This window comes from Camarhynchus parvulus, chromosome 2 (genome assembly GCF_901933205.1).
Source record: "Camarhynchus parvulus chromosome 2, STF_HiC, whole genome shotgun sequence".
NCBI classification, from domain to species: Eukaryota; Metazoa; Chordata; class Aves; order Passeriformes; family Thraupidae; genus Camarhynchus; species Camarhynchus parvulus.
In genome coordinates, this window is record NC_044572.1 from 833142 (window position 1) to 859620 (window position 26479).

The 26479-nt window shown below is 50.0% G+C and overlaps 1 protein-coding gene across 1 annotated transcript in view; it reads right to left on the minus strand.

Moving 5' to 3' along the window:
- Window positions 1-26479, minus strand: part of MAP4 (microtubule associated protein 4) — a 155696-nt gene that overhangs the window by 119442 nt on the left and 9775 nt on the right. Inside the window, 1 exon segment of the mRNA XM_030971476.1 lies at window positions 6371-6422. The gene's annotated coding sequence lies outside the window, so the exon portion shown is untranslated.

The window sequence follows — 26479 nt, forward strand, 5'->3', positions numbered from 1 at the left end:
AGTAGGGATATTTGTGCCTACACACAGGTGAGAAAGGTAAAACTCTGAAATCCTTTTAAACCAAGGTAGGAGCCTGTGGGAACTTAGGGCAAGGGGGATATTCCTCTCATTGCTCTGGAGGACCCTGACCCCCAGAAAAACACTGCCTTTGACTCTCACTTGTGGAGAAGGCTTCTAGGATTTCTAGATAAACTAGAAATTACAAAAGTGTAAGACAGATAATAGAGATTAGTGTGGTGTATCACTGAGGTGAGAAATTCAGGTTTGAGGGTGTTTTAGTATATTTTAGTATGGAGTTAAGATTATGTTAAGGTTATTAGTATGGAGGACAAAGTGGTGGCTTGAGGTGCTTCTCCTTCTTCTTCAACTCCTCTATTTTCTGTAGTGCTGGTAGTACAAAGTGATTACAGGAGATTCACCACAATTTTTAGCTATGTAGATGAACAGAGAATGAGTACTGGTACAAAAATGAAAATAAAGCACATTTCTGAAGTTAATTGAACAAAGTGATTACAAAGAACCTTAAGATTGTACATTCTTCAACCATTTTAGTGGTAGTTTCCCTAAGCACTAAATGCAGTACAGATGATACCAAGTTTTTGATAAGAAAATAATAAACTAAGAGATCGAAAACAGAAAAATGTCCTACATGTCTTCTTTTCCTAGCATAAAACTAAGACTAGAAAGTCTCCCCCAGCTGGGGAGCCTCCCAGGGGGCCCAAAGCCTTTAGCTTTAAAAGGCCCTGATCACACCTGGGCCCCTCTGCAAGCAGAGCTGAACCCTTGGCTACAACAGCTGGACTGAAGGCAATCCCCTTTTGATAGAACAACACCCTCTGCTTGCAGGCAGCTCCAAGGGGCAGAGCAGACCCTACAGCTTGGCAGAAGGGGCCCAAAGAGGAGTTTTTAGGGTTTAAAATGTAACACAGTGTGGTAATGTAATGATTCTTACAGGCTGTATGGAAATGCTGTAGGATTTGTATCTTGTACTAGATTGGTTAGTGAGAATTAGAATATTCAGCACAGAAGAAGATTTATTGTATTGCAACGGGAACCTTGCTCTCTTACCCTTTCAGTCTCACCCTCTCATCTTCTCTACCCCTCTCTTCTCTCAGCTCTGCTCTGAGCTGTGCCTGGCAGCTCCCAGCAGGCCCCTGCACCCAGGCCCTTTGCAATAAACCCCACCCAGCAGGGCCCCTGCACCAGGCCCCGCAATAAACCCCAGCAGGGCCCTGCACCCAGGCCCTGTGCAATAAACCCCAAATCCCAGCAGGGCCCTGCACCCAGGCCCTTTGCAATAAACCCCAAATTCCAAAGTGCCCCTGCACCCAGGCCCTTTGCAATAAACCCCAAATTCCAAAAGGCCCCTGCACCCAGGCCCTGTGCAATAAACCCCAAATCCCAGCACGCCCCGGCACCCAGGCCCTGTGCAATAAACCCCAAATTCCAGCAGGGCCCTGCACCCAGGCCCTTAAAAAACCCCCGGCCCCCGGGTGCACCCAGGCCCTTTGCAATAAACCCCAAATTCCAAAGTGCCCCTGCACCCAGGCCCTTTGCAATAAACCCCAAATTCCAAAAGGCCCCTGCACCCAGGCCCTTTGCAATAAACCCCAAGTTCCAGCAGGGCCCTGCACCCAGGCCCTTTGCAATAAACCCCAAGTTCCTGACCTGGCTCCAGAGATCTCTTGTCTCTGTCCATCCCCACTGTCCTACCTCTGACACTCCAGCAGCCCTGCAGCTCCTGTGCTGCCCAGGGCAGGGACAAAGGCACATCTCCAGGGAAGTATTCAGTGGCACATCCAGCAGCATTTCATCCAGAGGGAGCTCTGCTAGGCCACAGCTCAGCAGGTGCATCCCCACCTCCCTCAGAAGGGACCCAGAGGCTGCTGCCTGGTGAACCCAGCAGGCTCCGAAGCACCTCTCATGCTCAGCAGCAAGGAGAGCTGCAGGCCAGCCCCTCCTGCCTGGGGCCCTGCAGCTCATCCCTGCAGCCAGGGCTGTAGGGGGATAGGATATAAGAAAATAAAGATAGTGTAGAAAGTAATCTTACCCTTAAGGAGTTGCAGCTGGGCCAATTATCAAAGATCAGGAACAGGCCTGACTTTACCAGGCCACAGGTGTAACCAATGAGAAGAAGAGTGCTATAAAGAGTGGGGTGGGTAGTTGAAAAGGGAGCTGGAGTCAGTTGGCTGCTTTGTGAAGAAGGAAGAGTCAGTGCTCTGAGAGCTGCCCATGAGAAACACCAAGAAGGTATGGAATCTTTGTGATAAGGAGACAACAGCATGGAAGCCCCGCAATAAGATCACAAGGGGGATGCCAGCCCAGCCCTCAAGCTGCTGCTGTTATTGCCTCCCAGCAGGACACTAATTCTCCCAGGCAGGGGGACACTCCTGCTCTCATGTGATGTTTATTCTTAGAGAGGATCCCAGGGATTTTTCTTGAGCTGCTTCAGCCCCACAGCTGGCCCAGGGCCAGAGGAGCAGCGCTGAGCTCCTGGGCAGGGACCAGGGACAGCCCAGGTGCTACAGACACATCACCATTTACTGTGGCACCTCAGGCAGGAAAGGCCTGGTGACTGAGGAGAAATAAGTGCCCAGAAAGTTGTTCCTGCCACACAAAGTCCATGACAGAGTCAGTAAAAAAAGCAGATGACAGGCACAGAGCGAGGCCAAGTGCCTGCTCACATCCAACAGCTGAGCCCAAAGAACAAATTCTACATTGGAGCCTTTCTGCTGTCCTGACCTGGTTTTAATGACGAAATTCCTGCTGACTGAGAGATCAACCAACATTAGCTCCCAGTGACCAAGCACATCCAGCACAGCCTCACTTGGGCAAAGCTCTCAAAAGCAGCTGCAAACTTCAGGCTCTGAGACTCCGGCTGGTGAAGGCTCCAGTTTTTTTAGTTTTTCTTCTAGGAAATGAGCTCAAATGTTGCAAGGAGAAGAATGCAGTCTCAGTTCAAGCAGAACAGTGCCTGTGTGGCTTATCTAGTTAAAAATGGGATGTGCTGGTAGGCAGGAGCTTGGGGGAATGCCAAGAGGAGCCACAGCATGAGGCCTTGTGTGAGTTCTTGGTCTCAAGGAGAGAATTGTCTCTCCCTGAAATCTGATGAGGTGGCAGCAGGGGCAAGAACAGTGCTTTCTGAATGAATTAATGCACAAGAACAGCTCCCCCCTCCCCAAGTGCATGCAGGAAGGCAGGGGGAGGAAGGGAGGAGCTGCTGCAGCCCAAGCGCCATTGTGTTTACATTTCCGTGCTCCTGATAACAAACACATTCAAGGGTGCCTGCAAAACAAGGCTTTGCTTAGAAAACAAAAGCTGAGATTTCATGAAAGAAAGAGCAATAAAGACATTCCAGGTGTCCCTGCAGCTTATCAGGCAGGCTGTGGTGGTTTCCTTAGAGAATGATTCACTTGCTTATCCCAGGTGTGGCTGCAGTGTCCAGTGCCACACTGAGGTGCCCTTGGACACAGCAACTCCCTTCAAAAGGGGAAAAAGAGGGGAATAAATAAATAACTATTCAGTGTAGAACTGAAAAAATTTTGATTTTAGTTCAGGGTGCTTCCCACATCACTTTAGGAAAGTAAAACCTTAAGTGGTAAAGTGACTCAGAATCCACAAATCCCTGAATGGGTTGGGTTGGAGGGACCCTAAAGTCCACCCAGTGCCACCCCTGCCATGGTAGGGACACCTTCCCCTCTCCCAGGGTGTTCCCAGCCCTGTCCAGCCTGGCCTTGGGCACTGCCAGGGATCCAGGGCCTGCCCACCCCATAACACTGACCCTAAAGATGGGGGTTTGTGGGGGTTTCTTCCCAGTTAGAGCCATTACACAGCAAAATACAAATTTATCCAGCAGGTAACGTTTTCAGAAGTGTTTTCTCCCCATGTGTACGTGTAGAACCAACACAAGAACCAAGTGAAGATCCAGGTGCCACCACCATTCCCAAACATTCCCCTGGGCTTGGCTGGAAGAGCTCCCAGTGCAGTGAGCAGGAGGAACTGGGGGATTCCTGCGGGAAAACCTGAGATAAAGATTTGTAAAGAACCCGAGATATCGCTCAGGCAGGTCAATCCAGGCAGCTCCTCTCCCAGCTGCCCGAGGATGTGGGGGAGGAAGCTGCTGCTCCTCATCCTCACACTCAACGAGCCTGGCTGAAACATTCCCAGATAAATCACCCCAGGAAGGCCTTGAGCTGCTCAGTGCAGCCTGGGGGAAACACCTGCACATCCTGGAGCCCTGGACAAGGGCAGTGGGGCCAGGGATGCCTGGGGGGCACCACAACTCCCCCAGAAATGGAGAAATGCAGGGAGGAAGATCCTGATGGCAAAGTCACCTCCCTGGACAAGCTGGGAGGCACAAGAGGACCTGTCAGAGCTCCAGGGCTGCCTGCAGAGCACTCTGATTGTTTCAAGCAATTGGACTCCATGATCCCTAAGGGTCTCTTCCCACTGGAGATATTCCATGAAGTCCAAATCCAGTCCAGACATCCCAGGAGCCTGGCAGACCTTCCCACCACACTGGGCCAGGCGAAGAGAGGAAGAAAAGAGGAAAAATAAACCCCACTCAAGACTGGCAGGTGCAGGGAGAAGAACACCAAGCTCTCCCATTCCTCTGTCACCTTCCCTGTCCGGCTCCTCCTGAGGAGGAGGTGACACCCTGTGACCCCTGCAGGTCCACTCAGGCCACGGGGACAAGCACGTGGGGACAAGCTGTGGGCATGGCCCCCCCTCCAGCCCACCCAGGGAAGATAAGCCATCTTCCTTGGCTTCTCTTCAAGTGGCTTTGAGACAACAGCTTAAGATGGTTTGGCTGGTGGCCACAGCCCCAGGAGTGACAGCAGGAACGCCCAGGGAGCCTGGGCACAGCCCCTGCAGCACTGGGAGCACATTCCAGCCTTCCAAACCCCCCAGGAACTAACTGGGAGCCCCTTCCAGCCCCCTCAGGAACTGGGACACAGGAGCCTCTTCCAGTCCCGCCACAAACAGGAGCATCAGCCCCACTGAAAATTAAGAACTCTGCACCTACAGTGTTATCTCTGCATCTGACATTTAAGGACACTGGAAAAAAAAAGGCACCTGAGGAATAATTTTATGCCATAACTGAGTTTTAGGAGGCTTGTGAGGCTCCTGTGAGCTGCAGGCAGTTCCAGGAGGTGACAGTGGATAGAGCTGGTGATGGTAAATCGAGGTGTTAAAGCTCTGTCCGTGTGACCCCTCTGCAGTCCTGAGAGCCAAGGGTGGAACCAGCTCTGCCACTGACAGCTCAGGAAAAGGCAGATGGATGGCTCAAACAGGGAAGAAAACAGCAGATATTCCTCTCAGGACTTCAAGACATAGCCAGCACTTGAGAACAATCCCAAACTGCTCTGCAGAAGACACCTGGTTCTCTGAGTCCACACAAAAATCAGGAATAAATTGTAATTCCTCCCCCACAGCACATCAGGTGAGCACCTGCACCTCAAACATCCCCACTGCAGAGCTGAAGGCAGACTCCAGAACTGGAGCTGTGCTGTGCCTCCCCCAAAGGACAGCCAGGATAAAAAACTTGCATGATCTGCTGCTCCCAATTCCCAACAAATCAAATCAGACTTGTTGTTTTTCTTAGCCTAGTTTACCCATTTTAATCTTTTGTAGTCCTCTTACCCTGAAAAAAAGAAGATTTGAATGACCAAGTTAAACAAGATGTGAGCCCTTTGAAGCACAAAAGGCAAGGAAAGAAAGTGGCCAGAAAGCTTGGAGCTTATCCCAAACAGAACCCAGCAATGTCTGAAACTGCAATGAATACCTGAAAGGCTGGAGCCAGGCTGGGAGAGCTGGGAATGTTCCCCTGGAGAGGAGAAGCTCCAGGGAGAGCTCAGAGCCCCTGGCAGGGCCTGGAGGGGCTCCAGGAGAGCTGGAGAGGGACTGGGGACAAGGCATGGAGGGACAGGACACAGGGAATGGCTCCCAGTGCCAGAGGGCAGGGATGGATGGGAGATTGGGAATTGGGAATTCCTGGCTGGGATGGAATTCCCAGAGCAGCTGTGGCTGCCCCTGGATCCCTGGCAGTGCCCAAGGCCAGGCTGGAGCAGCCTGGGACAGTGGGAGGTGTCCCTGCCATGGCAGGGGTGGCACTGGGTGGGTTTAACCCAACCCAAACCTTTCTCTGACTCTGCCTGGAAGGATTTTAACTGGCAGGATGTAGGAGCAGTAAGTAGAAGGTTTATCAGAACAGAATGGAAGGTGAGTGCATTCCAGCCATGCCAAGCTCCCAGAGGCAGAGCTCCCATCTCCCATCTCTGCCTGGGGGCTGCAGTTCCCAGCACAGCTGTACCAAACCCTGCTTCTCAATGAAACATCTCTGTTGGGTCAGCAGAAAATCAGTTCCTACCTCAGAGCAGGTGTTCCCTGGCCAGGTTCTTCAGTCCTCAGGAGCTGCTGATCTGCAAGACAAAGCAGAGGGAGCTGTGTGAGCACAGAGCCCTGGGATGGCAGGAGTCAGGGATGCTGAGACATCAGTGCTGCTCCTCAGAATTAACTGGGAGGATTTGCTGCAGTCCCCTCCAGTGATCCAGGCAGCCTTTCCTGGTGTTCCCTCCTCAGCAGGAGTCACATCTCCTGTTGCTGGGTCAGGAGTGAGGGAGGGGATGCGGCCCCTCCTCTCAGCCCTGGTCAGGCATGGCTGGGGTGTCGTGTCCAGCTCTGGGCTCCTCAGCCCGAGGAGCTGCAGGAGAGGGTCCAGCAGGGGCCACAGAGATGTTCAGGGCTCTGGGGCATCTCTGATGAGCAGGGACTGCAGGAGCTGGGCCTGCTCAGCCTGGAGGAGGGAAGGCTCCCAGGGGATCCCATCAATGCACACAAATCTCTCAAACTGGGTGCCAGGAGAAGGTGCCAGGCTCTGCTCAGTGACAGCACAAGGGGCAGTGGCACAAACCAAACCACAACAGTTCCAGCCCAGCAGCAGGAACAGCCTCTGTCCATGCAGGGGCAGAGCCCTGCAACAGCTGCCCAGGGGGGCTGGAGTCTCCTCTCTGGAGACATCCCAGACGCACCTGGGCACAGCCCAGGGGACCCTGCCCTGGCAGGGGGCTGCCCTGGTGACATCCAGAGGTCCCCCCACACTCCAACCACCCTGTGATTGCTATTTCCCACCAACACCTGCTCAGCTGTTCAGGATATTCCATGAAAACTCTGAGCCACTTTTCCCTCGTTGCACACCTTAATAGGTTTCTCCAAACACAGCATTAAAGCTGAATTAATCCAGGCTGATCAGGACATCCCTGCCCTAAGCAGCATTTCAGGTGCTCAATGAATGGCTTAAGAGCTCACAGGGCCCCTGGCAGTCCCTGTCACACCTGCCCAGCCACCTGTGACAGTCACGAGCCCACCCTGATCTGCTCCAGCTCTTTTCGTCCCTTTGCTGTGATTCCAGTGCAAATCCCACCAGATTTACCTGGAACCATCTCCTCACCTGGCTGTCCTGTTCCAAATTTTTCTACCCAACATTTTACATTCTGTTGATAATGTTTCTTAATTGTGAAGCAAGCACAGCTGTTAAAAAAAGATTCTATCCCAGTAATTACTCCTTCTAGCCCCCTTGCAGAAGAGAACATCAGCTGAGCCACAGAGTTCAAGTATTTCAATCCCCATGGAGAAATAAATGTCCAGCTTGTTCTCCGGCACTGCAAGTCATCAAGCCAATTTCCCAGGAAAATATCTCAGTACCTGCCCAGCAGTCAGACAGAAACACCAATCCATGTTCCTCTCCCCACAGATGGACATTTCGTGTTCCAGGGAAGTGAAATGCCAGAGCTTTTAGCTAAATGAGGAAACAGCTCAGTGAAAGTGTCATTTCAGCTTCAGTGAAGCACTCAGGAGTGAGAAAAGCCTTCCAGAAGAGTCCTGCTCCCTTCAGAAGGGCTGGGAAGGGGAGTTGCCACATTAATTAAGGAAAGGAGAATCTCTGGTGCAGGATTCAGCTGCACCAGGTGCTCAGTGCCTTCCCCAGAGGGACACTGCTGACACACACCACAAACCAGCACCACACCTCCTTCCTGCACATCCTCACTGGCAGGTGAGCCCCCCTGTGACAAACTGGGACATCAGGGTCCTTCTGTCCAGCTCCTTCCCCTGGAGAACACCCCCAGCCCCTCCAAGGCATCACAGCCCCACTGGCTGCTCCCCTGGCCTCCAGCCCACTGCTCTCACACAGGAGATTCCAATCTCTTCGCACTGAAACCACCAAAACTTTACCTTATTTGTTAAGAAAAACAACCCAGAGACCTCTCTTTTCAGGCAGAATTGAAGAAAATGAGAAGCAGGAGCTCCTTTTTTAGTGCTGCTCCAGCTCAGATGGGGCAGTGCTGGGGCAGCCTGGTAACTGTGAGATAAAATCCACCACAACTTCTTGGTCTGGGCAAACCAACTTTTCCTTTGGTAAAGCTGCACCTCTGGTTGCTATCTAAATAACCCCTGAAGGGCAGAATTCCTGTACTGTGGGGGTCTTAACTGCCCCCATTGTAAAATTAATGCTCTTTAAGTTAGGGGGTGTTCTCACTGACAAGCAAAAGTGTTAAATATCTAAAACGCAACAGATTTGCTGGAATTGAAGGTGTAGCTTCAAAGATTTCTTATGTATTGGGTCTTAAAATAATCTGAGAGACTCTACCCCATCCCCTCACATGATAATTTGAGGAAGACACTGTTCCAGGAGCCTTGCTGAACAGCAGGAGAAAACCCATCTATCCAGCAAATCCCAGCTCCTGTGGGCATGGTTAACCAGGACTGCTCTCCAGTTTGCAGAAACACCTCTGAGAACTGTTTTAAGGAGCAGAGACAGCTGCCCAGGCATTGTGACCCCAAGCTCCCAACTTCCTTCCTCCCTCCCCAGCACAGTTTCCCCAGAGTTGCCATGGAAAAGCAGCACCAAGGCAGAGCAGGGACCTCAGGAATGGCATTCCCCAGTGCCCTGCCTGCAGACACTCCCTCCAAGATCCAGTTCCACATCCTGCACCAGCAGTTCTTGTTCCTCAGCTCCTCTGTTCCCCATCCTGTTGGTACAGAGCATTCCAACTTCAGAGATTCCCCTCCCAGAAAAACTGCACCCCTGCATCCCATTAGCAAAAACTGCATCCCATTAGCAAAAACTGCACCCCTGCATCCCATCAGCACACTGAGTACCCCAGGTTCCCACCAGGAGCTCAGCAAGCACACCCCATCCCTAACACATTGCATATTCCAGGGAGTTCCAAAATCATATCCACATTTCAGGGCACACATTAACAGTCCCCTTCAGGGTGTTGTGATTTTGATGGTTCTTACTACTTTTAGTAGCACCTACTCATCTCGAGCAGTTCACCAGCCCTTTGGAGATGAACCCCCAGCTCTGGCTGCTCCTGGGGAAAAGCCCTGAGCCCATCCTGCCCAGCCACCCAACAAGGATGTGAGGCAGCAGCTGTCCCCATCCAGCTCTCAAAAGATCACCACAGGACAGTGCCCAGTTCCAGAACCCAGGGCTCCCTGTGTGCTCAGTGACTGTCCCAGTCCCTGCTCAGGATGGCATGGAGCAGAGCAGTGCTCTGGATCATCACTGACCCCAGCCAGGTGGAATGCACTCCAGAGCCACCGAGGTTAGAACAAATAAAGAATGTGCCATTCCCCACCTCAGCAGCCCTTATCAGCTCCCTTAAATTCCCTAAGCAAGCAGCACTTTGTTTTCCCAGCCCAAATTCTGGAGTGTTTCTGTGCCTTGCAGGAGAAAGCCCCTCAGCCTTGGAGTTTCCTGTTCTCTCACCCTTCAGGCCTGCTTCCCAAAGCTCTGGATAAACAGCTCCCTTTAAATAGCTCCTGTCTCCAGCACACACGGGCCATGGAGATCACTTGATAGAGGAGCCAAGAGGGGCGTTGCCCATCCCAGCTCCAACATTCCACATGCAAAGCAGTCCCAGGGTGTCGGGTGCCGGCTCCAAAGGCAAAGGCTGCTGAACCCTGAGCTAAATATACACCCTGGCCATGAAATCCAGGTTGGGCAGCTCAGATTTCCATCCCTGGCTCTTCCCAGCAGTAACCACAACAACCTCACAAGGAGTCACAGAACCACAGCATGGTTTGGGGTGGAAGGAACCTTAAAGATCTCATTTAAGATGACCTTTCTTAGAGATCACCTTCTCTGAGAAGGAAAATTGCCTTTATGGCCACAACCCCCTACGTTGTCTCCTTGCCTGTTCCTGAACTCACCAAGCTCCTAAACCAAGAGTTTATTCACAAATATATGATGGATTTTTTACCTTCATGGGCATCACTGCCAGATACTCGATGACTTTTTGCTCAGCATCAAACTCCTGTTCTCACACTGGCATGAGGCATCTGGATAAATGTGACAGTAAATCCTAGGAGAAATGGATAAGGGAGATGGGAAAGGGCTCAGCCTGGAGCAAAGGGGGCTCAGGGGGGACCTTGTGGTCCTCCAAAATTCCCTGAGAGAAGGGGACAGCCGGGAGGGTTGGGCTGTGCTCCAGGGAACAGGGACAGGAGCAGAGGGAACGGCCTCAGGCTGGGCCAGGGCAGCTCAGGCTGGACATCAGCAGGAATTTCCCCATGGAAAGGGTGCTCAGGGATTGGAAGAGGCTGCCCAGGGAGGTCTGGAGTGCCCATCCCTGGAGGTGTCCAAGGAATGACTGGAGGTGGCACTCAGAGCTCTGGGGACAAGGAGGGGACGGGGCACAGCGTGGACTCGATGGCCTTGGAGATCTTTTCCAGCCCAAATGATTCTGGGATTTGAAAGAGATTGGAAAGAGACTTGCTTTTACATTTAACTGCAGGCTTTTGAGTGGAGCTTCTCCCAAGAGAAGTTGAGTTAGACTAATAATTTAGAGAGTCTTCAGAACACAGGATGTATTTGCAGCGCTCTTGAAGAGTGAAGCATTTTCTAGGGAAATATTCATGAGCAGCAAGTCAGAGCTCCACGGCAGTCACGCAAGTCCTCCTGCCTGGAGAAGGAGATGATCCTCCCCAGTCCCAGGCACAACAGGGGAGGATGAAGGCCTTCCCCTGCAGAGCAAGCACACACTCTGTGGCAGCATCCACATTTCACCCTTATTAGAGGGGACAGACTTTAAAATGAGACTCTGGGGCAGCGACTGGGGCTGACAAAGTTAAAGCCCAGTGAGGTTCATCCAGTCAGACAGGAAATAAGCAGCTGCACAAGCTGGGCTGTTTTTGTAGCACCACGGATTTGGGGATGTCAGGAGCAATTTGAAAAGAAGAAACAACGTGCAGTGACTCTGGGAAGTTGAGGAGTGACTCATGGGTTGCCACAGTGCCAGTGTCAAGGACCAGCCAAGGACCTTCCCAAAGGGCTCTGGAGGGCTGGGCAGCGCAGCAAGGGCTGCACTCACCTGGGATGGAACGTTCCAGAAGCCAGAGCCCTCAGGTTTGTGAGTGCCTGAGACAGGAAAGTGGGAGACACTGTGTTACACATAAACTCCATGTGACAGGAGGCTGCAAACACCCAGACAAGGCTGAGATGAAGGACTTGGACACAAGCAATGCGTAGAAAGACTCAAAGATCTTGCTGAAGTGTCAAAACAAGACAAAAAAAAACCCTTTGCATCCAGATTCACACCAAAAAGACAGCCAGCACCAAAAGCCAAGGCAGAAATTGCCCTTGGTGAGAATCAGCAAAGCCTGTCCGTGCTCAGCAGAAGCTCAATAAAAAAAGAAAGTGATTCAAGCAAGAGCGAAGTGTCTCTTTTCACAGCTGAAGGACTCTGCTGCTCACAGGACTGCATTAGCTAAAATTAGCTCTCACAGTTGCATTCTCACCAGCACCTCCAGCCTCCCGTGTGGATGAGTAGTTTTGGTGAAAGCAGCTTTAATTTGGATTCAGAGCATGCAAATTTAAGGAGAATAGTGATTTCTGACCAGCTCCTTCCATGAACATTGATGCATAAAAAACACTGACTCTTGCATTCAAGTTTAATCCTCTTCTGAAATATTTATTTTTGGAACAATTCAGGGAACAGAAAGCCTTCAGCCCAGACGAACTACATCTAAAAATAGAGGGTTTAAAAATTCACGAATTCTTCCTACTGTTGTGTCTGATCAATACAGATCCACTGTGACTCCTGTCATCTGCTTTATCTGTCAAAGCACATCCCCACACCCACCCCCTGCCAGCACTGTCCAACCTGCATCTTCTGGGATACTACAGGCCAGAAACAGCATTTTTTATGATCTGAGATTCATAAAGACTCAGCTGCACACACATTATGCATTATACAAGGAGCAGCAAGAACAGAGTCAAGTCCTGAACTATGAAATCATCCTTCAAGGCTGGAGCTCCTCCAGTGCCCCTCCTGCCCTGGCTGGGGAGCATTAATGAGCTCTTTGATGGCAACAAGGAGAAGAAGCAGCTTTCATTATCCAAATGTCATTTGTCCACTAATGAGAGGCTCTAAGCCTTCCTGAGATGCCTTCCTACAGCAGAAGGAATGGGAAGGAGCTCCTCAATGCCACAGCTGAGTTAGAGTGACCAGGAACATCCTCACAGATGAAATCCTGCTCTCCACACCAGGGCTGCTACATGCAAACACATCTGAGAATGCTCCTGGTCCATGGCAGCTCTGGAACAGCACCCACCAGTGTGTGGGACAGGATTTCTGCCCAGGGTCTGCAAGAGCAAATCTCCTGAAATAAAACATCCCAGCACTGCCAGAAATCACCAAACATCCCATAACCCAGCAGCACAAGGGTAGCCAGAGACACCAGACTGTGAGCAGCTCTTACTGAACCTTTTTTTATTCACATCTCCCGAGCTCCAGCAGCCCAGCTCACCTGGCACTACGCAAGAGCAAAGCAGCACAAAAGCCTCCCCAGCCCACACCTGCAACAAACAGGGCATTTGTAAGGGCTTATCTCTCAGTGCCTTTGCAAAAATTAACATTTTTACTGGTTTTTACAGAGTCTTTCACAAAGTCTCTCAGGCAAGGTGTAAGAGGCTGTTCAGCAGGTCCAGCACAAGGATCCCCGGTTACTGCACACACCACACCCAGAGCAGAGGCAGCAGGACAGGGCTGCTCCCCCCAGCTCCCTGGCAAGGCTGGGGATGATTCCAGAACAGCCCCTGAGGTTTATTCCACTCTCAGCCATGACAAACCCTTGCTGGGCAGATCCAAGGGTCAGTGGAATGGCCAGCAGTGTTCTGGACAGCCAAAACACAGAATGTGCACAGAATGTGTCCTGCCTGTACATAAAGGGGCTTAGATAAAAGAGAGAGAGAGAAAATGGTGACAGAACAAGGGGAGATGGGTTTAAACTGAGAAGGGAGAGATTGAGATCAGATATTGGGAAGGAATTCCTGGCTGGAGGGTGGCAGGCCCTGGCACAGGTGCCCAGAGCAGTTGGGGCTGCCCCAGGACCCCTGGCAGTGCCCAAGGCCAGGCTGGAGGAGACTTGGAGCAGCCTGGGACAGTGGGAGGTGTCCCTGCCCATGGCAGGGGCTTTGGAATGGGATGGGCTTTAAGGTCCCTTCCAACTCAAACCATTCCCTGATTCTGTATCAAACAAACCCATGCACCCCAGAATGGAGACCCCCCCTAATCCCAGCAGAACTACAAAGCACTGGCTTTGCTCAGCTTTGGAAAAGCAAAACTAAGAAGGAAACAGCAGGCACCAACCATGATTTTACCAAGCTCCACCAGATGAAGGAATGATGTCTGCAGTGTCAGCTCAGGCCCTGCTGTGGGCAAACAGGAGCAAAGTTTGGATTTCCCACCCCCTTGGGCCCTGCCACAGACACAGCTTCAAAGCCAAACAGCTCCTGGAGAATTCCCAACTGTCCCTGACATTTATTAGTGTAAGAAAGCATGAAAATTCATGAGCCTGAGATCTCCTGATGTTTTCAAGGCTGATGCCTGCCAGGTTTCATAACTGCAGTGCCAGAGCTGCCCATTAATATCTGCTCACCTACACCAGGTCACAGCCTCCTCCATGTCCCTGCCCTGGGGATGAGGGGATTATCCATGGGGACGTGTGGGTGGCAGGGAGCTGCAGGTCTCAGGACAGCCACTGCACCTCAGTGAGCACCTCAAAACCCACCTGTTTTATGGGATTTTATGGGACAGGATCCATGCAGAGATCAGGGGGTGCTCCTGGAGCTGAGCTTTGCTTGGTGCTTGTGAATGGACCATTTTACAGGGACTCCAGCATGGTGGAACCACTGACCTGTGCTGCTTCACCCCAACTCACAACTGCCCCAGTCCTGACCTGAAAGTACAACAGGGATTTCGGATTTATTTAACTCCTGGCTTTTCGGGCTGCAAACTTATTATGGCTGTAGATTTTGCATGGATGCTTCAGAGGAAAAATGAGAAAAATACCAAAGTCCAACAGAATACAGGCTGGCAGCACGACCAGGATCCTGGGATAAAAGCTCTGAAAAATACATGTTATTTGGTTAATAAACACATAAATATTTCCATGAAGGTCATCTATATACATTTATATAAATCCAAGTCTCATGCCCAGATGTGCCCTAAATAAAAAGCAGCATCTCAGCAGAGCTGTGTGACAGGTTAAATAAGCAGATCAATGTGACAGGTTAAATAAGCTGTGTATTTTAGGGAACTATTTCAGATGTGCAGGAACACACAGGGAGAGTGATCCAGGCATTCCTCATGTCCCCAACAACCAGTCCCACCCAAGGTGATGAGCACTGTAAGATGAATCCATCCCACAGCAATCTGAGCCTCTCCTCTGCTCAGTGATGGCTTTTTACCAGCTGACAGAATAGGACTGGATGGGATCTTGGGAAGGAATTCCTGCCTGGGAGGGTGGGCAGGCCCTGGCGCATCTCAGAGCAGCTGTGGATGTTCCCTGGCAGTGCCCAAGGCCAGGCTGGACAGGGCTGGGAGCAGCCTGGACAGTGGGAGGTGTCCCTGCCATGGCAGGGGTGGATGGGATCAGATATAAAGTCCTTTCCAACACAAATCATTCTGGAATTCTAGGATTTTACTATTACATCAATTTTGGGACAATGATGATACAGCAGATGCTTCATCACTCTTTTGAGGCAAAAGGATTCCAACTTTTGATTTTCAAATGATGCCAGACAGCAACACAAGCAGTGTTGGAGGAATACATTAAAAACCAAAGACTGCACAATAGAGCAGGTTCAAAGTCTCAATCATCAGCTGATTTCTCTGTGAATTCTCAAGAGAAAACTATGAATGTGGATCAGAAGGAGAAGGTAAAAAAGGCATTTACACCCTGTGCACACACAGGACTGCTGCTGCTCCAGGGCTAGAAATCACTGAGCTTCCCTGCTTATTTTCTGGAATCTCCTGCTACAGACCCAGCTGCTCCTTGCACATCTGAGCCATCAGTGACCTACAGCTCTGATTACACCAAGCACCAAATCTCCCTTGTTTTTTAACACACAAGCACCTCCCCGAGCTCCTGCCCCTGCAACAAACTGCCCAGGGCTTCAGGGACCCACTGTCTGACAGCTGAATATTCCAAACCTGCCTACTGCAGAGCCTGGGCTGCCCAGTGGAGAATTACAGCTCCTTGCTGCGCTTCTGCAGCAGGGGACAAGCTGGGCCTGCACTGCAGGGCAATGAATGAGCACTGTAAGACAGCCCTGGCACAGGGTTCTGCTCAGGTTGGGTTTTTCTTCCCCTCCTTCTTCCAGCCAAAAAGCTTTTCCAGGAGCCACGGCTGCTCAGCAGCACAGAGAGGATACACTTTGTCTAGTGTCAAAATAGGTCAAACCACAGAACCAGAACTGCAGGGACAGATTCAGATAAACCACAGAATCAGAATTGCAGGGACAGATTCAGATTCCAGGTAAACCACAGAATCAGAATTGCAGGGACAGATTCAGATAAACCACAGAATCAGAACTGCAGGGACAGATTCAGATAAACCACAGAATCAGAACTGCAGGGACAGATTCAGATAAACCACAGAATCAGAATTGCAGGGACAAATTCAGATAAACCACAGAATCAGAATTGCAGGGACAAATTCAGATAAACCACAGAATCAGAATAGACAGACAGATCAGGTGAACCACAGAATCAGAATTGCAGGGACAGATTCAGATAAACCACAGAATCAGAATTGAGACAGATTAGATTCCAGGAAGACAGATTCAGATTCAGGTAAACCACAGAATCAGAATTGCAGGGACAAATTCAGATTCAGATAAACCACAGAATCAGAATTGCAGGGACAAATTCAGATTCCAGGTAAACCACAGAATCAGAATTGCAGGGACAGATTCAGATAAACCACAGAATCAGAATTGCAGGGACAAATTCAGATTCCAGATAAACCACAGAATCAGAATTGCAGGGACAGATTCAGATTCCAGGTAAACCACAGAATCAGAATTGCAGGGACAGATTCAGATAAACCACAGAATCAGAACTGCAGGGACAGATTCAGATTCCAGGTGAACCATAGAATCACAATTCCAGGGACACCTCCCACTGTCCCAGGCTGCTCCAAGCCCTGTCCAACCTGGCCTTGGGCACTGCCAGGGATCCAGGGGCAGCCACAGCTGCTCTGGGCACCTGTGCCAGGGCCTGCCCACCCTGCCAGCCAGGAATTCCTTCCCAATATCCCATCTAAACCTACTCTCTGTCAGTTTGAACCATTCCCCCTTGTCCTAGCTCAGCTGAAGTCCCTCTCCATTTTTTGTTGGTTTCTAGACTAGAAGGCGTCCCCTGCTACAGAACTTAAGGACACTCAAAATCATTGCAGAGACACCATGAAGTGTCAGAATCAATTCAAACCAAACCCACTCAGAATATGAGCATATTCCAGAAGTTTTCAGCTACCTGAAAATTTTCCATGGAAAAGCCCAGATTAGCAAGAATTAGGCAGTATCTGTGTCCTGAGATACCAAAACTACTAAAATATTAAACTCCTGATTACACAGTGACTTTGTCAGGACCCCACTGGGATCCAGCTGGGCAGAAGTCATTAATGAAACATCCCAAATTCTCCTGGCAAATTCAGGAGGAGCCTCAAAACATCACTCGACCTTCCCTGTGCGGGGACAGTGCCCAACACCTGCCAGAACTTACACCTAGGCTTAGGCAGAGCTTTGTTAGGTCAGCTCTGAGTGATTCCCTCGCCACCCCAGAAACAAGAATTTGGGCAGGAGAACCAGAGAAAACCAACACTCTCCTGTTATTGCAGATTTCCAGCTACAATCAGAGCAGATTTGTTCTGGGAGGCGCAAGCAGAAAGTGATACCTGTACCTGGGGAAAGGGGAGCTGGGAGATAAAGGTCAGGACAGGGCACCTAGATAGGGTTAAGGTCATTAACATTTAGTTCTTTGCCTCTCAGCTCACAGATCATATTTCCAAGGCATAAAGACACTCACCTTACCCAAGCTTTTCAGACTCAGATTGAAAAACAAACCCACCAGTAGAAAAAAAAAAAAAGTCCATTTATAAGGGGTACATTTCCCTTTGTTAAAGGTGCATTGGAAAAGCAACCAGTCAGAGTAAGACTCAAAGCCATCCTGTGGATAAATTCTTGGGCTGAGCTGGAACACATTCATTTATTCTGCATCAAAACTATAGGTTTTAGGGATTTTTAAGTAGTGTCATCTCTTAGCAAATTCAAGGCAACAGTGGCTGACCCTGAAATTACCTGACAAATCCTTCAGATGTTTATTTACAACTGTAGCAGAGTCATTAAGGTTACTAAAGAAAAAAGTTTCTAAAGCCAAAACAAAAAAAAAAAAAAAAACCCAAACTGGAACAGAAGATGAGCAGTCACTTCCCGTTATGCAACTGTCTGAAAAAACAGATTTGTTCAATTCAGCGTGAAAAACTGGGCTGGAGTCTGAGCACCCACCAGCAGCTGCTGACAGGTCACAACAAGGTGCAGACAGCTGTGGTAAACCAGATCCCAGGAGCAAATTGCTGCAGGACCTGAGACAGGCAGGGGAATGGGTGCTGGGCACAGCCAGACCCCAAACACACCCTGGAGGGCTCCGGGGCTGGCACTGCCACCCACTGTCCCTCCAGCCTACCCCGAACCTGCAGGGTGCTGCTGAACAGCTCCTAATGACAGGTTTGTAAAGGTATCTCTGGTTATAATCATGGCAGGGCCAGCCCGAGGTGGGGAGGGCAGGAACATCCCAGAATTAAGATTGGGAAGGGGCTCCAAGGTCACTGAGTGAACCCTGTGCCAATGCCCACCCTGTCCCCAGCCCAGAGCTCTGAGTGCCACGTCCAGGAATCCCTGGGGCACCTCCAGGGATGGGCATTCCAAACCTCCCAATCCCTGAGCATCCTTTCCAAGGGGAAATTCCTGCCGCTGTCCACCCTGAGGTCATTCCCTCTCCTCCTGTCCTTTGCTCACCACAAACTCCTCCCAAGCAGCTGCAGAGAGAGAAGTTCCCCCCTGAGAGCTGAGCACTTTCACTTTGCTGCATTTTTGAAAGTTCAGTCACAGTAAACAAACAACGAGCTGGGTAAGAACTTCAGGGAAAATAAAACCAAGGGAGATATCCAGCACCTTCAAAGCTCCATCCCCAGAGCCCCTCTTATCCTGGGAGAGCAGAGGAGCAGCTCTCAGCCTGGCTGTGCTATCAGAGCAATGACAGCCTGAGCCCAGGGAGCTGCTGCAAGTGTTTGCTCTGATCCTTGCTCTGGGCTTATCAAGGAGAGCAACTCCTGCTCTGAAAATGCAGCAGGACCAGCAGCAGTTTCCTCATCAAGATTGGAACCAGTACAAAGTGTGTTACTTCACACCCCAACCAAATAAATCAGTGCACTCACTGCTCCAAAACCTCAAATAACCCCTTCAGAAATCAAAAGCTGCATTAATAAATACTGAATTATGACTGAATGAAAATGCTTCAGAGGTACCTGTAAAATTAATTTCCAGCACTATACTTAATCCACCTGACTTCTATTTCTCACAGCAACTGGAATTCAGAAAGTTCTGTGGTTTAATGCACAGGTTCTTACTGCAAAGACCAATTAAAAAATAATTATACCATCCAGCTTTTAATCTGGACTTAAAACTGTTCAGCTCAGACTCATTAACAAAACAAGAAGAAAAAAAAACAAAAGAAAAAAGAAAAGCCCAGCTGTTCATCTACACATATCCACACTTTCACTTGTTCCTGGCTGGGACACAAACCCATTCCTGCTGCTGGTCACTCACCCAGAGCCACAGGAAAGCAGGAGTGTCAAAGCCATGGGGTGTGCAGGTGTGTGAGACCCTGCAGAGCTGCCCCAGAGCCACCAGCACAGGGACCTGGAGCTGCTGCAGGGCTGGAGCCAGCCTGGGAGAGCTGGGAATGTTCCCCTGGAGAGGAGAAGCTCCAGGGAGAGCTCAGAGCCCCTGGCAGGGCCTGGAGGGGCTCCAGGAGAGCTGGAGAGGGACTGGGGACAAGGCATGGAGGGACAGCACACAGGGAATGGCTCCCACTGCCAGAGGGCAGGGCTGGCTGGGAGATTGGGAATTGGGAATTCCTGGCTGGGATGGAATTCCCAGAGCAGCTGTGGCTGCCCCTGGATCCCTGGCAGTGTCCCAGGCCAGGTTGGACACTGGGGTTTGGAGCACCTGGGACAGTGGGAGGTGTCCCTGCCATGGCAGGGGTGGCACTGGATGATCCCCAAGTTCCCTTCCAGCCCAAACCATCCTGGGATCCCAGGATCCAGCAAAGCTCCTTCACTGCTGCTCTGTCCCTGCACGCCAGGCTCCACTCACCACTCCAGGAACACGCCCAGGAGCTGGGAATGCTCCCTGGAGCTGGGAATGCAGAGACACTGGCCTGTGCACCACATCTGACAGCTGCTGAGGAGAGCAGAGCTGTGCCAGAGCCCTGCTCCTGCAGGGGCTGGGATTGGAGTCAGCCCCACCACGATGGATCAGCCGTTCCTGCTGCGCTCACGGGCAGGAGCTGCTGCAGCTCCTTCTCCCACAGCTTCAAAGAAATTCCAGTGACAAGGGAGACAAGTCTAACACATTGTCTCACATGCAATTCCCTTATTTTCACTGTTCTCAGCATTTCTTTAGTGGGCAGAAATACAAGATTTGTACAGGAGCTGCAGCAGCCTCCAAACCTTCCGGCCTCCCCTACACACAGATATTGCAGTTGAACCCAGAACCATCATCAGGCTCCCAGGGCCTCCAAGGACACCAAAGCAGCTTATCAGGGTGAGAAACTGAAAGAACAAAGGATAATACAACTTCTAGTGTTTAAAGTTGACTTAGAATGAAGCAAACTCTGTGTTTCTGGCACATCACTGAATTCCCACTCAGCAAGATCCCGGTGTCAGCCCCCACAAGCATTGCACAAGCTGAATATTCAGGGTTTGCCCTTACTACAAGTAGTTTTCCCAACCAACTGCTTGTTTTAAAGCAACAATTTCATCATTTTAAAAACAGAAGCAGGTAGAAAGCACAGAAGGCACATTGAATCACCATACTATGTTTTAAAAGGAGTCACTTAAAATTATGAAGCCATGAGCCATTGATACATAATTTTTGATTTCAATCTTGCCTGGCTCCACCTCAAGACCTAAGTGATGTTTCTCAGTGAAGACTGGGACGACATTTCTTCACTTTTCTGTAACCTTTTCTCATTAGAGAGGTTCAGGTTGGAGAGACCTCAAGGACCATCCAGTGCCACCCCTGCCATGGCAGGGACACTTCCACTGTGCCAGGCTGCTCCAGCCTGGCCTTGGGCACTGCCAGGGATGCAGGGGCCGCTCTGGGTACCCTGTGCCAGGGCTCACCATGCTCACAGCCAGAATTTCTCCCTAATAAACAATTCAAATCCACCTCCTTCAGTTCCAAGCCATTCCCCCCTGCCCTGGCACTCCATGCCCTTTGTAAAGAGTCCCTCTCCAGCTCTCTCCATTCACCTCTAATCAATGCAACTGCCAGAAAAACAAATACAGCAAATCCACACTCCCAACTGGTGCTGAGCTCACCTGGAGGCTGAGATGCCTGGGGATGGCCCCACACTCCCAGCAGGACCCCAGCCCACGCTGGGACCAGCAAACAGCTCCAGCCCTGCCCAGTGCCCAGCTGGGCACCAGGATGAGCTCATTCCCAGCAGCAAATTCCATCAAAAAGCTTTTTGTTACAAGCTGCTGTCGTTCAGTTTGCTTGGGTTTTGGATTAATTAGTAAAGATGTTTTACAGAAAGATTCACTTTATTATTCAGAAAATGTTCAGTACTCCCCCCCCTTCTCTTACACTTCTACCTCTTTCAATTTAGAATATTTATAAGGCATTTTTCAATTTTTTAGGCAAATTATCAGAATCACGAGGGGATGAATTCTGGAGAGGTTGGGGAGGGGCTTTTTCTTTGGGTGTGTTTTTCTCTTTGGTGTTTAAAAGAAGAAATACTTTCAGGTTCTACTTTCAGGTCTGAACATCCCCTTCCTAACCAGGCATTCCAGGTTTTGACTTCTGTTTCAGGAACTGCTTCTGTGTTTCATGCAAGAAACTTTCTGGAATAAAACAAAAATAATTCCAGACTCTTTTGGGTTGGAAGGGACCTTAGGGATCACCCCAATCCACCCCATTCCCTGGACAGGGACACCTTCCACTGTCCCAGGCTGCTCCAGCCTGGCCTTGGGCACTGCCAGGGATCCAGGGGCAGCCACAGCTGCTCTGGAATTCCATCCCAGCCAGGAATTCCCAATTCCCAATCTCCCACCTAACCCTGCCCTATGCCAGGTGCAGAATTCAGATTGTACAGCCCAGAACTGAAACCACAGCACAGGGACATTTATGAACAGCCAGGAATTAGGAGGACACAAACCAGAAGCCCCGCAGTGTTTAGGAATCAAAGAACCTCTGATTATGTTCTGTGAAATGCCCAGCCCTGAGATCTGCACTGAGGCACAGGCTGCCTATTCCCCATTCACTGTGCAGAAGGAAGCTCAGATGCCTCAGAGAGTTTCACTCTGTGCTGGGTTTGTTTTTTCCTTCACCCCATCATGTGCAGCCTCAGCCAGACTGAATGAATGAGTCACTTAATTAACCCAGAATTTACACAAAGGACATGGGAGAGCAAAAGCCTGCCTTGAATCTGCTCAGCCTGGTGAGCATCTGAAAACACTCCATTTTTCTTTTTTCAAAAATAAATCAGTAGAATAACAGAATCAGTAAAAACTTGCTGAGAGAGAACAATCCACATGCAACTTCCACATTAAAACCCATAAGATTTCAGTCAATTCCATAAAACACAGCCTACATCCCCGTTTAGTAGCTGAAAATTCTCCTCCCAGTACACAACCTCCTTTTTTGGTATTACACTTCTGAAAAGTAAAATATGAAGTACAAAAGTACAATGCAAAGCATTTCATCTGGAAATCCCAGCTCCTGTAATTTGAGAGATAACCAGAAAACTCTCCCAGGAGATAAGCAGGGAGAGGAGGCTTCAGTGTGAGCTGCAGGTGTGAACCCTGTGCTGAGAGGACAAAGGTGACAGTGGCAGCCACAGATAAACTTTTTTATTTGCCAAGATTGAGACTTTGGAGCTGGGTTATTTCCTTGGCCCCACCAGGGCCAACCTGTGCACTTGGCTTGGAGGAGGGAAAGGCATTTGCTGCTGCAGAGAAGATGGAGAGACCCTGAAAAAGCCAAATTAGACACGTGGGGTGGGGCACCCTGCTGGTGACACCGAGCATCTGCCCCAGCTGCAGGGAGGGGATGGGGCACCCACAGGGACCTGGACAGGTGGGGCTGTGCCAACCTCAGGAGGTTCAGCAAGGCCAAGGGCATGGTCCTGCACCTGGGCTGGGACAATCCCAAGCACAAATCCACAAATCCGGGTGGGGAATGAACAGAGAGCAGCCCTGGGGAGAAGGACTGAGGGATGAGAAGCTGAGCATTGCCTGGCCAGGGACCCCCCTGTGCCTGGGCTGATCCCCAGTGTGGGCAGCCAGAAAATGGGGATTCTGCCCCTCTGCCCCTCAGGTGAGACCCCAGTGCAGAGCTGCCCCAGCCCTGAGCCACCAGCACAGGGACCTGGAGCTCCTCTGCTCTGGAGCCAGGCTGGGAGAGCTGGGAATGTTCCCCTGGAGAGGAGAAGCTCCAGGGAGAGCTCAGAGGGGCTCCAGGAGGGGCAGGGGTGGAACTGGATGCTCCTCAGGGTTTGGATTGTGGGACCTGAACCCCACAGAGCCCCCAGGACCCTCAGAGGCTGCAGCACAAACAAAGCCATGGGGACACAGCTCCCCCACTCCCCCAGCACACAAGAGTGAAAGCCAAGGAGATGAAAAAAGGACAGAACAGACACCAAACCTGCTCTGCACACGTACAGGAACCTTTTGCCTGATCTGCTGTCACAGTTTTTACATTCTGATTTAATATGCCATAAAGTGGGGAGTGCAATACTGTCCTGCTGACTGACAAACACACATCACAGTAATTGACTCACCTCACCCTCCTGCTCTGCTGTTCATGCTGAATTATTTGCATTTATTCCTCTGATCCAGCTTTTTTTTTCTTCCTACCCCTAATCCCACAAAAAAAAAAGTTTAGGCTTGAATTTAAAGCATTAACAGGATTGCTGAAAGAAAACTACTTTGAAAAGCCTGTTATCAGTCAGAGAGTGCAGCTGGTGGGTACCCAGCCTCCCTTTGTAGCTGCAATTCTCTAATAAAGGAACATCTGAGCTTAATCCAAAGCCTCTGTTTGATAAATAATGAGATTCTGCAATCTATCATTTGAAAACTAAACTAATTTAAGGACAAAATGCAGGTCCTCCCAAGGCAATTTGGAAACCCTTGCCTTGAAGCAAGGGTTAAAAATTCAGTATGGAAAATTACACAGCTCAAGGTGATCTGTGTTAAACAAGATCTCCACCACCAGAGCCCCCCTGCTTCACTGCTCTCTTTCAGAGGATCATTTCCCAATCTCTGTTTATGTTGCACACCTCAGTTTATAAATTGGGAAGTTTCTTTTGAGTAATACAACTATTTAGAATAACGCAGGGTGTTACACTTGCACAACCAGGATGCTCTGATGCATTTCCATTTAGATTAACTGTTTTCATTACTCCTTGTGCTCCCCCCCACACATTTGCAAAATTACTTCAGCACACTGTTTAATTATTCAAATAGAGCTGAAAAAATAACTCCCACTGAAATTTTGATGAGGTGTTAAGGATCTGTAACCTGCTTCCCCCCTCCTCAGGCATAAACTGCCATCTCTTAATTAAAAAAAGAGCAAAAGCAAAGTTACTGAATAGCACAAACAGCTACACGAAAAATACACAAAAATAACAATTCCACACGGATTTTAAGAGCAAACTTTGCACCACATAATTTCTTGTTGAGGTCAAATTCAAAGGTTTGATTACATCAGCACCTCAAAATGATCCTGGAAGAAGTGAAGCTTGCCAGGGAATTTCACTGGGGAAACCTAACAGGCACAGTCAGCATATCTGGCTGCTGAAAAATTATTCTACAGATAAATTACATACTAGAAAAAATAAACATACCCCAGACTAGCAAGAAAACCAGCTTAATTTTGATGAATGGTGGGCACTTGGCATGTTTCTGTGGGCATACCCCAGCCCTGGGAAATCAATATTCCATTTTAAATGCCCAGGGAGCTCAGAGCTGCAGGAGCAGCGTGTGCAGAGTCTGAACTCCAAGGGCAGGAGCTAGGAAAGCTCAGGGAGCTCAGTGACTCCCTGCCAGAATCCAGCTGCCTTCCCAGAGTGTATCCCAGCCTCCCAAAAACCCTGCTGAGGGACAGCAAACTGCTCTGGGAATTCCCATCTTTACCCCATCCCAAAAACCCTGCTGAGGGACAGCAAACTGCTCTGGGAACTCCCATTTTTACCCCAAAAACCCTGCTGAGGGACAGCAAACTGCTCTGGGAACTCTCATCTTTACCCCATCCCAAAAACCCTGCTGAGGGACAGCAAACTGCTCTGGGAACTCTCATCTTTACCCCAAAAACCCTGCTGAGGGACAGCAAACTGCTCTGGGAACTCTCATCTTTACCCCAAAAACCCTGCTGAGGGACAGCAAACTGCTCTGAGAATTACCATCTTTACCCCAAAAACCCTGCTGAGGGACAGCAAACTGCTCTGAGAATTCCCATCCTTACCCCATCCCAAAAACCCTGCTGAGGGACAGCAAACTGCTCTGGGAACTCTCATCTTTACCCCAAAAACCCTGCTGAGGGACAGCAAACTGCTCTGGGAACTCTCATCTTTACCCCATCCCAAAAACCCTGCTGAGGGACAGCAAACTGCTCTGAGAATTCCCATTTTACCCCAAAAACCCTGCTGAGGGACAGCAAACTGCTCTGAGAATTCCCATCTTTACCCCAAAAACCCTGCTGAGGGACAGCAAACTGCTCTGGGAACTCCCATTTTTATCCCAGCAACAGCAGAAAAAGGCAATTTTCACCCCTGGCTCCTGCACAGGGCTTGGCAGGGAGGGAAGCAGAGGGGCAAGCAGAGGAATTAGTTAGCTCCCTGGAGACAAAGCACAAATTCAAAATTAACTTTTACTCATGGCTTCAAATCCATCAGCCAAAGCCAGCACAGCTCTTGGAGGGTCAGACTTGGAGAATTCTGCTTGGCGGCAGCTTATGGAGGAGAGGAACAGCAGTCTGGAAACGGGTTAAATCCTCCAAGAGGAATCCTAGATGAGCACTGACCAGCTCTGTCCTCAGCACAGCCTTCCTTGCACTGCTGTGCCCTGGTCACTCCCTCATTTAATTCCTTAAATGTGTTCCTCTCACTTTCCCAAGAGCACTCGAGTTACCCGTGCCCTCCTGAGCAAATTTCCTATTCTCCTGTCCAACAGTCAGCCACCAAAATAACTTTTCTATTCTGCCAGTGTCACTTTTGGAGTATTTCCTCCTCTCATTATATAACCACAGAGCTCTGCTTTAAAAGGGAATCTCCTTTTATCACAGGAAGTCAAACCCCAAGGGGAAAAAACATCAAGTCTGTGGTATGTTTAAACAAGACACCATCAGCTGATGCCAGCCAGAGTCAGGATCTCTGGGAGCAGTTGCTAAACTCTGTGCTCCAATCACCTTTTGTTTTTAAAAGGTCCTTGTAGCAAAAAAAGAAACCCACCTTACACTGAATACATTCAGATGGCCTAAAACAGGATCTGAGAAAACAAATGTGGGAGAAAAAGCAGCAGCTGGGAGCTTTGGGGAGAGAGCAGAGGGAAACCTGTGGCACAAACACAGCTCAGGGGGATGAAAGGGAAAATGCAAATGATGCTCTGGAGCTGCAGGGCTTGGGGAATCACAGCCTCTCCCTCCTCCAGCACCACCTGAGGGGTCCCAGAGCTGCAGTGGCACTGAGCAGGGCAGGGGGCTCAGAAAACCCCCCTGAAGCCCAGGCTGCAGGCAGAATTGGGTGCCAGGCTCTGCTCAGAGATGAGAGCACAGGGATGTGCCCAGGGGCAGAGTCTGTCAGCAGGAGCAGCAATTACTGCTCCTTTCAAAACCTTCACTGCAGGAAAG